Source organism: Notamacropus eugenii, chromosome 1 (assembly GCF_028372415.1).
Source record: "Notamacropus eugenii isolate mMacEug1 chromosome 1, mMacEug1.pri_v2, whole genome shotgun sequence".
NCBI classification, from domain to species: domain Eukaryota; kingdom Metazoa; phylum Chordata; class Mammalia; order Diprotodontia; family Macropodidae; genus Notamacropus; species Notamacropus eugenii.
The window spans coordinates 62,154,298-62,166,210 of record NC_092872.1 but is presented as its reverse complement, the minus strand read 5'-3'; the positions used below and the strand labels follow the sequence as shown (position 1 = coordinate 62,166,210).

Sequence of the window (11,913 nt, the reverse complement as noted above, 5' to 3'; positions counted from 1 at the left end):
AGAAGACGAAGACTCTTCTGAGTTCAAAGGTAATTGAGGATCATGGGTACTCTCCTAGCAAGGGTCCTTTTCAGAGATGAAAGAGGTATTATTTACTGGGAACAGAAATTGAATTAGGATAGAAATATTGATAGGGATGGGAATGAAAGTCAGGTTGAACCACATGAAAAATCCCAATATGAAGGTCATCTTAGCACCAGGCAAAGAAACTGCAAAGCAAACTGAAGGATTATTTTTTTCTGACTAAAAACCTATTTGAAACCTCTTGTCTCTCTCTCATGAATGATTATAACAATCAAATCACTCTTTATTAAATTACATCATTGTTACTGATTAAGCCTTAGATTCTCTCCGGCCCTTGGTTTCTCATCAATTAAATCTGTTGTTTGAACAAGAATCTATGTTCCAAGGTTCTTTCTGGCATTCTATATGTCACTGAAATTTCAACAACCCTTCTATAATCAGTTTTAAGACACCTTTCAGTTGTGACATTTTATGTTCTTTTTTGTCCTTTCTAGATCTAATATTTAATTTCCTTTCAGGTTTTTCATTTCATATTCTATATATTCATGTCCCCTCCTGTCTTTCCTTTCTATGTTTTGTACTCTAAGGGCCCTCCTAGGTATTGCATTGAATGCAGTATATTTTGTGATTTCTACAAGTTCTAACATTTTGTCATTCTATGGTTCATTGTTACTGAACAGAAGAGTTTGGTATCTAACTCAGAGGCTATATAACAATACCTCAAAGAGAAAAATGATTCCCTGTCCCTTAGTTCGTGCCTCTCAAATGTGTTGAAGGAAATGGTGTAGTGTCAGAAAAAGAACCTACAACATATGTAGAAACAAGGGAATACTTGGTGAGGCAAGTATATTAACCATAATAATAGCGAGTGTTTATATCATGCTTAAAGGCTGGCAGTAAACAACCTTGTTATCTAATGTGGTCCTCACAGCAATTCTGTAAAGAAGGTTCTTATTGTCCCACTTTACAGAAGTATATAAGGTTATAAATCATCCTGTCTCCTACGAAAATGGAGAGAATATGTTAAAATAAGCCTGCAGGGGAAGAAATCAAAAGCAGAGGTATGAGTTTTTAATTTTGCTTTGTTTTTGGAGAGGGTAAAATTAGCAGATTTAATTTGGGCAGATCAAAAATGTACTAAAATGACATAACGATATAGAAATTAGACATCTCCTGAATGTGCACCCAATAAATGAACATTCACCAGATTTATAGGATGAAGATCAGGAAGAATTTCTTGCAAGTAATGGGCAAGCTGAGTGGTAAAGGAGAAAAAAGATAAGTAGGGCAGCCGTTCACTGGGAGGGTAACAAAGCCATGTAATAGTTTCCTACTTGGCAGGAGTTTAGTTGCTGTTTTTCCATGTTTCTGAACAAATATGCAAAATATTGCCAACTTTGACTCTTAAGTGATTATATTAACTTGTATGAAGAGGAATCCTATGTTTCTCATTCTTCTTTCCATGTCTGCTCTATCCTGTGGTCCCTGGAACGTTTTGAAGGCTCAATGACTGGATCTGTATGTCAACTTGTCCCTCTTCCAGACTTCCCCTCCCTCCCCCCTCCCGAATGTTCTTTGGGACTTTGTAATCCCTAAAGTCATTTTAAGTTGTAGGGAGGAACTGTGTGGGACTTAACAACTTCCTCTCTATGTTAGTAGATAAGAAGGATAGAGTGAAACTGGAGAGAGGAAAATAAATTAGGACTCATTGATGCAGCACGACTTCGGAGAAAGGAAGAGAAGGTGGTACCAGCAGCACAGGCAGAAGACTTACTCACAAAACTCTGAAGCTAACGCTTATTCCAAGAAAAGACCAAAGAAAGATGAAGATGAAACTTTGAAATTGAGACTTAGATGGCTAAGGAAGGCACTTTATCTTTCTAAATCTCCTTATTCACATGTAAAATAATAATATCAACCCATGCTTCCTTCAGTATTATTTTTTTTATCTCAAATAAGAATATTAAAGCATTTTATTAAAAAAAGAATGTGCCATACTTTGACTGCCATAGTATAGATTCTGTACACAAAGTTGATCCAGTTAGAATTTCAGTTTTTTCCCCCATCATTCCCAATATCTCTGGTATTGATCCCATTTCCTCTAGGATCTCACTCCTTTAATCATCACCCTTTTTCTTATGCAGCTTCAGTATCTCCTTCTGTAGAGACTCCTTCCTCCCTGTCTTCAAAAAAACTTCGTCTTAATATTTTACCAAGAAAGAGAAACGCTTTTCCTTGCTACCCCCACACCTTATTGTTTTATCTCTCTGCATTGTCAATCTGCTAAAAAGCAGAGTCTGAAAAACTTGTCTACACTTCTTAAAAAACTACACACTCCTAAAACCCCGATAATCTGGCTGCTTTCCCTATAACTTTATTGCAATTGCTTTCTCTAAATCATAGGCTCTTAACCTGGATTAAATCCCTAAAGGATCAATGGATAATTTTCAGGTCTGTTTATTTTAAATATATTTGGATGACTCTATTTCACTACAATTAGTTTCCTTTGCAATTCTATGTGTCCAATTTTATCCATTTAAAAGCATTATTTTGAGAAGAGGTACATTGGTTGTTGTTCATGAGTTTTCACTGAGATCCAACTATCCATGACCCCATTTGGGGTTTTCTTGGCAGAAGTACTAGGGTTGTTTGCAATTTCTTTCTCCAGCTCATTCAGTAAATGAGGACCTGAAGCAAACAGGGTCTACATAGCTAATAAGAGTCTGAGGCTAGATTTGAATTCACAAATTTGAGTCTTTCTGATTCCAGGTTTACCATTCTATCCACTGTGCCACCTTGCTGCTGAACAGCTCCATAGGCTTCACCAAATTGTCAAAAGGGTCTGTGAGACAAAAAAAAAAAAAAATTAAGAACCCGTGCTTTGAGGTGACTGAGGTAACTGATGTTCAACTTATTGCCAAATCAGATTACTTTTATTCTGACATATCCGTGACTTTGTTGAAGTATTTGATACCAGTTTCTACTCAATACACTTACTCCCTCAGCATTGATGACATTATACATATAGTTCTCCACTTCTGTCTTCAACCACTCTCTTTGCTGGCATTCCACCCTCTATATATCCTTTAAATAAGGTTATCATGACTTACTCTCTTCTTTCTCTCTACCCTTTCTGTTCTGGAGGTGTCATTTACTCCTATTACTATAACTAACTCATTTATGTAGTCAGAGTTTCTTAAACTTTTTCCACTTTCCCTTTTGACCTAGAAATTTTTACACAACCCTGGGTATATGGGTGTATAAAATAGACATATAAATCAAACGTTTATTGATAATGTCATAAAGAAATATATTTTAAAACAATTCTTTGGCATATATATGTATATATATATAATTTTACTATTTGTCAAAGATGAAAGCAAATGTGCTTACTAATGAGATACATGTGTTTGTTTATTTTTACGTAAAGAATTAAATTGTGGCAGAATATTTGATACTGCAAGATATAGAGTATCTTCAATGCTTTTCAAAGTTGATAGATATTTTGATTTTATAATTATCAATGCTTGTCCAGAACCAAGGCTGCAGTGAGCTAAAGCTGCCAGAAACACCTCAGACTCATTACACATTTATTTTTTAATAATTTTTGGTAATTGTGCATTCAGAAATCTTTTACTGTTGCCAAATTTTTCATGATCCTCATATTCAGTTACATGACCCAATATGGGGTTATGATTCACAGTTTAAGAAGCATTGAATTGAAGATGATTCCTACATCTCTATCCCCCTCTCCCATCTATTCTGAAAGCTCCTATCTCCTGTACTCACTTGCCCAATATATGCCATTGTGCCAGCGCTCAAAAGTCAGTGTTCTAAAACTGAACTCATCCTCCCTCCAAACAAAATCCTGCACATCTTTCAGTTTCTCTGTTTTTACTAATGTACCTGTCAGCTCTCCCATATCGGTAATCTGAAACTTATCAATTATTTATGATTCTTCTCTCTCCCTCACTCATCAGTTGCTGAGAACTTTCAATTTGACCTCTGTATTATCTGTTACATCCTTTCACTCTTTCCTACAACATCACCACTACCCTGAGTTTGATTCTTACCACTTGTGCCTTGGACGATTGCAACAGTCTCTTAATTTGTCCTCATCTCTCATCTTCTCAATATATTCTCAGAGGTAGACATTTCTTTTCTCATTTCCAAGACTAATTGCTATACCTGTGCTCTTGATCCCATCTCCATTTCCTAGGACTTCATTCCTTTAATTATCACTCTCCAAACTGCTCTCTCCCCTCTCCTATCTATACTTCAAATTACTGACCCCCCCCCAAAAAAAACACTTTTCCCTGCTGTGTTGCTTTGATTCTGTAGGTTCTCAACTTACAAACCTTTGATGAGAGTCCATTACCTACCAAATAAAGTTTTAACTCTTTTGACAAACATGCAAGGTCCTCCACAGTCTGGTTCCAACTTACCTAGTCAGCCTTATCTCACTTGTAACTTCTCCATGTTCTCCATTGCTGTAATGTGGAATACTTACTATTCTCTGTTTTTACCCCATCCTGCTTTTATGCACTCTGTCCCACATGGGAGGAATTGATTGCTCTTATTTCTGTCAATCAAAATGTCTCCTTTCCTTTAAAGAGCAATTCTGGTGTAACTTTATCCAAGAATTCATCATTAAATTTCCCGTTGCCCAAACTCCAAACTAAAAGTGATCATTTCCTCCTCAAGTTTCTCTTAGTACTTTGGCAGAGCCACAACTTTAGTTATTAGTGTAGTTTGCCTTATATCAGAGCTTCTTAACCAGAGATTTGTGAATATTTTTTCAATATTTTGGTAACCATTTCAATATAACTGCTTTCTTTGGAATCCAATGTATTTTATTTTCTACAGTTAAAAAAATTATTCTGAGAAGGTCCATAGACTTCACCAAAATGTTGAAGGGATCCATAACAAAAAAGAGGGGTTGAGGACACCTATGTCATCTTATGGTTATTTGCTTATACATTTTATAACTACCACCACCACCACCAAACAAATTAGAATATAAATTATTCCAAGGCAACGTATGTCCTCTTTCATTTTTATATCCCTAGAATCAAGTAAAGATCTTACTTATAATGGGCTTTGAAGAAGAGTTTGTTTAGTTGAGTTGAATTAAATACTGAGTCACAGATCATAGGTTTTCAAAATGAATCCATATCTTAAGATACCAAGAGAAGCATAAAGTCATAGAATCAAAAAGTATGGAAGGATTTCTATCTCAAGCCAATATATAAGTATTTTGAGTATATATTAACAATGGTAAATAATAAGTTACAGGTGCATTTAGAATACTTTACATTCCATTTTTGTTTCCCCTTGATGAGATAAAATATTTATTTTATATTTTATTCCTTTCTTTTATTGATATATTCTGTAACTGCTTAAGTTGTATATTTGTCTTTCAGTTAAATTTAGAAATTTACAAATTTCAAAGTTCAATCTTCCTTTCTAAACTAAGTTTAAAATTTAGTTTTGCTTTTAAAACACTTTAATTTTAAAAAGCATGCTATCTGAAGTTTAAGAGTTCTGTATCCCTATATGTTACATTTAATTGAAGGAAATCTGCTATTTCTACACCACTGAGTTTCCTTGGACAATTACCAGAAATAATGGAAAGAACAGTTGTTGCTAGCCCCCAAATGTCCAACTAATTTTATTGTTTTGCTGCCTATGATGTTTCTGACTTTGTAACCAATAATATTGTTTTCCATTTGTGATGTGCCATGTTCTTTCTTCTGTGCTTCCCAGATAATCTATAAAAAGGCTAGCTCATCTCACTTCTTGATCTTTGGCTTACTGAGGAACTGAGAGACCTAATTTATAGGTAATTTTTAGCCTTGCCAATAAATTGATTGTGCTTGAAACTTTGTGCCTCACTCTACCTTAATTTCCATCACGATACAGCATACTTTTTTCTTATTTCCTTTTTTTTTTGCTTATATGTAAATAATTGTAACTTGTCAATGAAAATAGAAATAAAATAAAAAGTTATATTGGAGAAAAAGTAAAAAAGAATGCAAATATAAATCACTTTTATTTATCATTGTAATCTACATAAATTGCGTCTTTCCCTAAATCTTTTAGGTGCTGTAATACAATAACATGGAAAGGGGGAATTACACAGTTGTGACAGAGCTTTTTTCTGTTGAGGCTTACTAATTGCCCAGGACTACAAATGCTCCTTTATGTGCTCTGCCTATTCATGTACTTGGTGATTCTACTGGCAAACAGTATCCTCCTTATCATCAGCATCCTAGATCCCCTCCTCCACAATCCAATGTATTTTTTTTCTTGAGAACCTCTCCTTTCTGGACATCTGTTACACATCCTCCTCTATCCCTAAAATGTTAGTTAATTTTACATGTGAAAGAAAATCCATCACTTTCATTGGATGTGCCTTGCAGTTGGTTATTTCCCTTGGACTAGAGTCCTTGGAATGTGTACTGCTTGCAATAATGGCTTTTGACTGGTATGTAGCCATCTGCAATCCCATAAGATACACCATCATCATGAACAAAGGACACTGTGTGAAGATGGCTGCTTGGACCTGTATATTAGGATTTCTGAACTCCCTGACACAATCTGTGTTTGCACAGATAATGCCTTTCTGTGACAACATCATTGACTAACTTGCCTGTGAAATTCTTGCTCTTTTGAAGGTTATCTGTGTGGACATTTCTCTCAATGTATTTATTATTATATTTGCAAGCATTGTTATCTTAATCACTCCTCTTCTGCTTATTTCTTCTTTTATGTTTTTATTCTCCTCACTATCTTGAGAATTAATTCTACTGAGGGGAGGAAAAAAGCCTTTTCCACTTGTTCAGTCCATCTAATTGTGGTGATCTTGTTCTATGGGTCTGCTCTTTTTATATACATGAAGTCCAAGTCTAAGGACACTAAACTTTTGATGAAATCTTTGGGTTGTCTTACTGGGTCATCACTCCAGTGTTGAACCCCATCATCTAGAAGAAGAAAGTAAAAGAGGGTGTGATGAAAGTCCTAACCAGAAATCTGTACTTAAGGAGAATGTGAAATATGAGGATGACAGTTGACCTCTTTTGTGTGTGGGAACCTTGTCCTCTGTATTCAAATCCAACACCTCTGTCCTTGGTATCAGTAGGATGAGTGACTGAAAAACCTCACGTGTGTCACTTAGCCTTTTTCATACAGAACAAACATTTCTGAAGCATAGTTCTACTACTAGGACCTGCTAATTCCCCCATCTCCACCTCAGCTTGATTTTCTGGACTTTATGATGTGTTTTCTTAAATTGTTGCTTTTATCTCCACACACATGTTGCCATAATTTATTGTTACTTAAGAAATGTCCTTTGTAATTTCCATTGATTGCTTTCAAATGTTTAACTTCTGATTTCATAAATGTTAGAAACAGTTGTTAAAATCTTACTTCTTTGTGAAAATGTGGGTTGAATTTATAAATTCAGTTAAGCATGACCTATATGCTAGATCTTAGGAAAGAAAATAACAAAAGATATGATTTCTATTCTCCAGGAGTTTATAACATAGCAAGATTATACAACCAAATAAAGTCAGAGTTAGCAAAGATCTCAGAGGCCAATTAGCTGATCTCACATGATACCAAGAATCTAGTCTACCATACACCAAACAAATGGTTTTTCAGTCTTTATTTCACAACCTATATTGAAAATAATCCACTACCTATTAAATCAACCCATTTCTTGCTTGGATAGCTTTCATTCTATAAGTATTTAAGGAAATAACAATTTGAGGAAATGTGTTTTCTTTTTGCAACTTCCATTACTTGCTCATAGTTGTATTCTCTAGGTCTAGGCAATCAGTTAGTAAATTAACATTTATCAAATGCTTACTATGTACTAGGCAGTGTGCTAAGCACTGAAGGTGCAAAGAGTATTGTATGAAAATATACTCCTTACTCTCAAAGAGCTCTCTTCTACATGATACCCTCTTGAAACACTTGAAGACAGTTAGGTCTTCTTTAATCAAGGGTAAACATCTCCACTATATTCAACTTATTCTCAAATGACTTGACTTCAATATCTCTCATCCTCCTGGCCAACTTCTTTTATACACTCCAGAATGAACCAACTTCCTTCTTGAAATGTGATGACCAATACATAACACAATAATTTCAGATGTTCCCTGATCAAGGCAAGTTTCAATGATACCATCTCTATAATCCTACATGTAATGCCACTCAAATTATAGCACAATATCACAGTTCTAGAAGTCCTGTCAATAAAGGAAATGACAATAATAAGCATAATCTTTGTGCTTACCATTTCTTTTTTTAAATCTTCCTTTGAACAATATATTCTATGTAATGTTTCCACTTCTAAAGTAAGAGTAAGATATGAGTAATCAGAGAAAATTAACCTCACCAAAAATCAACAGAAACCTCAGAAGAAAAAGTAATGATATATCAATTTCACTTGAACAATGTAATGGGAGATTTAGTGATTAAATGAAGATCATTTAATGAAAGAACCTTAGAAATGAAATGGATGGAAGAAGGTATCTAATCTGCAACCCACTCATCTTTTCACTCCATTCTACAACATCCCCAATAGCGCTATATTTTATCAGGGAGATCATTATTACTGAGGAACTCTTACATATTTTGTGTCCTTTCTCTTTATTGGGAAGTTTTCCATATATTGAGCTAAAATCTTTCCATACTAGAAATTCCTCTCTTCTGTAGTATATCCATATTTTTCCATATCAACATAAATAGTCATCTAAAATCTGATTTCTTGTGAGATATCTATCACTCACCATAGAGGGAAATGTCAAATTTCAGTAGGTATTCTTAAACTTTTTTGTATCATGATTCATTTTGGAAGTCTGGTGAAGCCTATTCACTTCTCAAAATGATGTCTTAAAATTCTATACTATCTCCTCCAATATATTCAATTCTGGGTCCAGTTCATTGTCCATTGATCACATCTTCCCAAGTCTTTTAGTTTGTGAACTGATGAACTACCAAAAGATGGCCTTTTCCACTATATATTATAAATTGAAAAAATGTATAATCACCACAATTCCATAGACATATGAAACATATAGAGGACTGAAACATCAAAGAGGAAATTTTCCAATTATACATAATAAAAATTGTTTCTTGTAATACTGCTGAGCATTTTGGTAAGTACATGTCTCTGTCTGATGTCTTACGAGATGATGATACTCAGAAAATTATTGAACTAAAAGCTACATATATTATGGAATATTTTATGATCTTATTGTATGAAAATGAAATATTTTATCAGAATTATACAACTTCCAAATTGACTGCAACCTCAGAGGGTACAACTCATATATTAAAAGTATCTCCCCAAGTGACATCCAGCAAGAGGTAATATAGTCCTTCAATGTGAGGGAAGCAATATACTTATGTTCATTACTGATTTTTAGGAATGTTTTCTTGACATCAGATCTAAATTCACTTTTTACTGCATTGTTAAGTCACTGTTTCCAGTTCTGATTTCTAAGGTGAGAGAGAAAAGTCTAATATCTCTTTCATATGAAGACCTTTCAAGTACTTAAAATCATAATGTTTCCACTCAAGTCTAAGGTCCAGGATAAACAGTTCCTTCAACTGATCCTCATGTGGCATAAAAGGAAGGGACTTTACTCTCCTGGTTGTCCTTTTCTGTATGTTCTCAAAGTTGTCAATCTCCTTCCCACAATTTGGCATCTTGACCTAAAGAAAATACTCCAACAGTGATTTGATACACAATAAAATTTGATACAGAACATGAGACTAAGACCTTCTTATTCCTGGAAGCCATACCTTTCACTGAAGACAAAAATTGCATTAATGATTGTGCCTTTTAAACCTCTCAACTTATATGGAGCTTGAAGCCTATTAAATCTCTCAGATCTTTTCCAAACAACTGTCTGATCATGTATTTATCTTTCATTTGCAAAGTCTAACTATTTTACCTTAGTGTATAACTTTTCCTTTGGGTCTATTTTTTTCTCTTATTCAACTTGGACCAATTTAGACCTGTTTTTTTGTTCTGGTTCTCTCATCCAGTATGTTACTTATCCCTCTCAGCTTTGTGTCATCTGCAGTTTTTTCATAACCATTCTATCTATGCCATTATCTAAGTCGTTGATAAAAATATCAAGCAATATAGGAACAAGAACAGGTTCCTGATAGGCCCTTTGCAAACTGACATTGAACCATTAATGACATTTCTAGCTCTACCTATTCGGCGAATTGTGAACACATCTAACATTACTATCATCTGACCCAGATATCTCCAGATTTCCACAAGAGTAAAAAGAGAGTTTTTGCCAAGCACTTTTGCAAAACTTTGGTAAACTATATTTATAATTTAGTAATTTAGCAATCCTATCCCCCCAAAAAAGGTATTAGTCAGGCAAGATCTGCTAAATTGAATTCGTTCTATTTAATTTTAATGTTCATTTTCTAGATTTTCACTAAGCATTTCTTTATTATCCAAGTGATTCTTGGCCTTTTGCTCCACCAAAGAATGTCATGGTTCTTTTGTCTATCTCCATAAAAGAATTCCTTAACAGTTTGATTGATAGAGGACTGAATAAATAAATTTAGACACTATTTTCATTTTTATTATATTGGTTTGGCCTACTTATAAGCAATTGGCATTTTCTGAATTTTGGCTTCTCTGTCTCTGCAAAGTGTTTTATATTTAGATTTTTATGGCTAATGAGTGTATGTCTCGGTATTTTAAATATTGTGAAGAGTGTTTTGGACTCTCTTAAATATTTTATTGATTTAGTAGTCATTTTGAGCAAGATTTTTTTTCTGTGTCTTTCTCCTGGCTTTCCTCAGTAATATACAGAAAGTTGAGGATTTGGGGGGGTTATTTTGTATTTTTACTACTTTATTGAAATTATTGCTTCAATTAATGTTATTGAGTCTATTGAGTTTCATATTATTATTTGCAAGAAGTAATGACTTTCTTTTTTACTTACACATATTTTACCATTTTCCTTTTGTTTTTATCTTCCTATTATACATAGCATTTCTAGAATTATTTAGGCAATTGTGACCATGGATATCCTTGATCGACCCCCATTCTTATTGGTGAGACCTTTGGGATTTTTCCATTAAAATGATACTAATTCTTTGTTTTCGACAGAAAGATTACTGGTAAAGAAAGGTCCATTCAGAGCAGAACCCAGATAGTGAAGTAAAAGTAGGAACTTCCCTGAGATCTCCCTCAAATCCCTTGAAATACCTGTAAAAAATGGCTCTAAACAAATTCTAGAGCTGCAGAACCCACAAAATGATGGAGTGAAACAAATCTCAAGCCTGAAACCTCCTGTAAGGTCCACAGGAAGGGTCTATCATATCAGACTAGGAGTGGAGTGCATTCTACCATGGGTCACAGCAGCCCTCAGGAGATTGAATCACTAAAGCTGTGGCAGTTTCTAGGCTTTTCAGTCCACAAATCATAAGGACAGCATAGAATGTCAATAGAAGAAATCTGTTTGACCTGGGTGAGAGAAGAGCCCAGCCGAGCCCCCACCCCAGGCAATACAGGCGGTGACTGTGACAGCAGCTGCTGCTGCTTCTAGAACCTCTGGCCCACAGACAATAGAGGGGGAGGGAATCAAGCAAATAATCAGAGGGTAATTGCAGTGATCTCTTTGTTGGTGCTGAGGCAGAATTCTCTTGCTTTGTCTGTGCTTGAATCTGGGTCACAGCCCTGGGTGGCAGTCCTGGGGTGAGAAGGAGTGCTGGTGTGGTGAATCTTGTGGTACAGTGGAGAGAGAAGTCTCCTCACAGTTCCAAGACAGAAAAGAATGCTTGTGGTCACTCACAGACCACAGCAAAGACCAAGAGTGGAGTAAACATCTCTCATTTCATCATACC

At 35.0% G+C, this 11,913-nt stretch overlaps 1 pseudogene; it reads left to right on the top strand.

Annotated features, from left to right (window-relative positions):
* The first annotated feature begins 6,244 nt into the window (after nucleotides 1-6,244).
* Nucleotides 6,245-7,011, top strand: LOC140502386 (olfactory receptor 13D1-like; annotated as a pseudogene).
* Nucleotides 7,012-11,913: the final 4,902 nt, after the last annotated feature.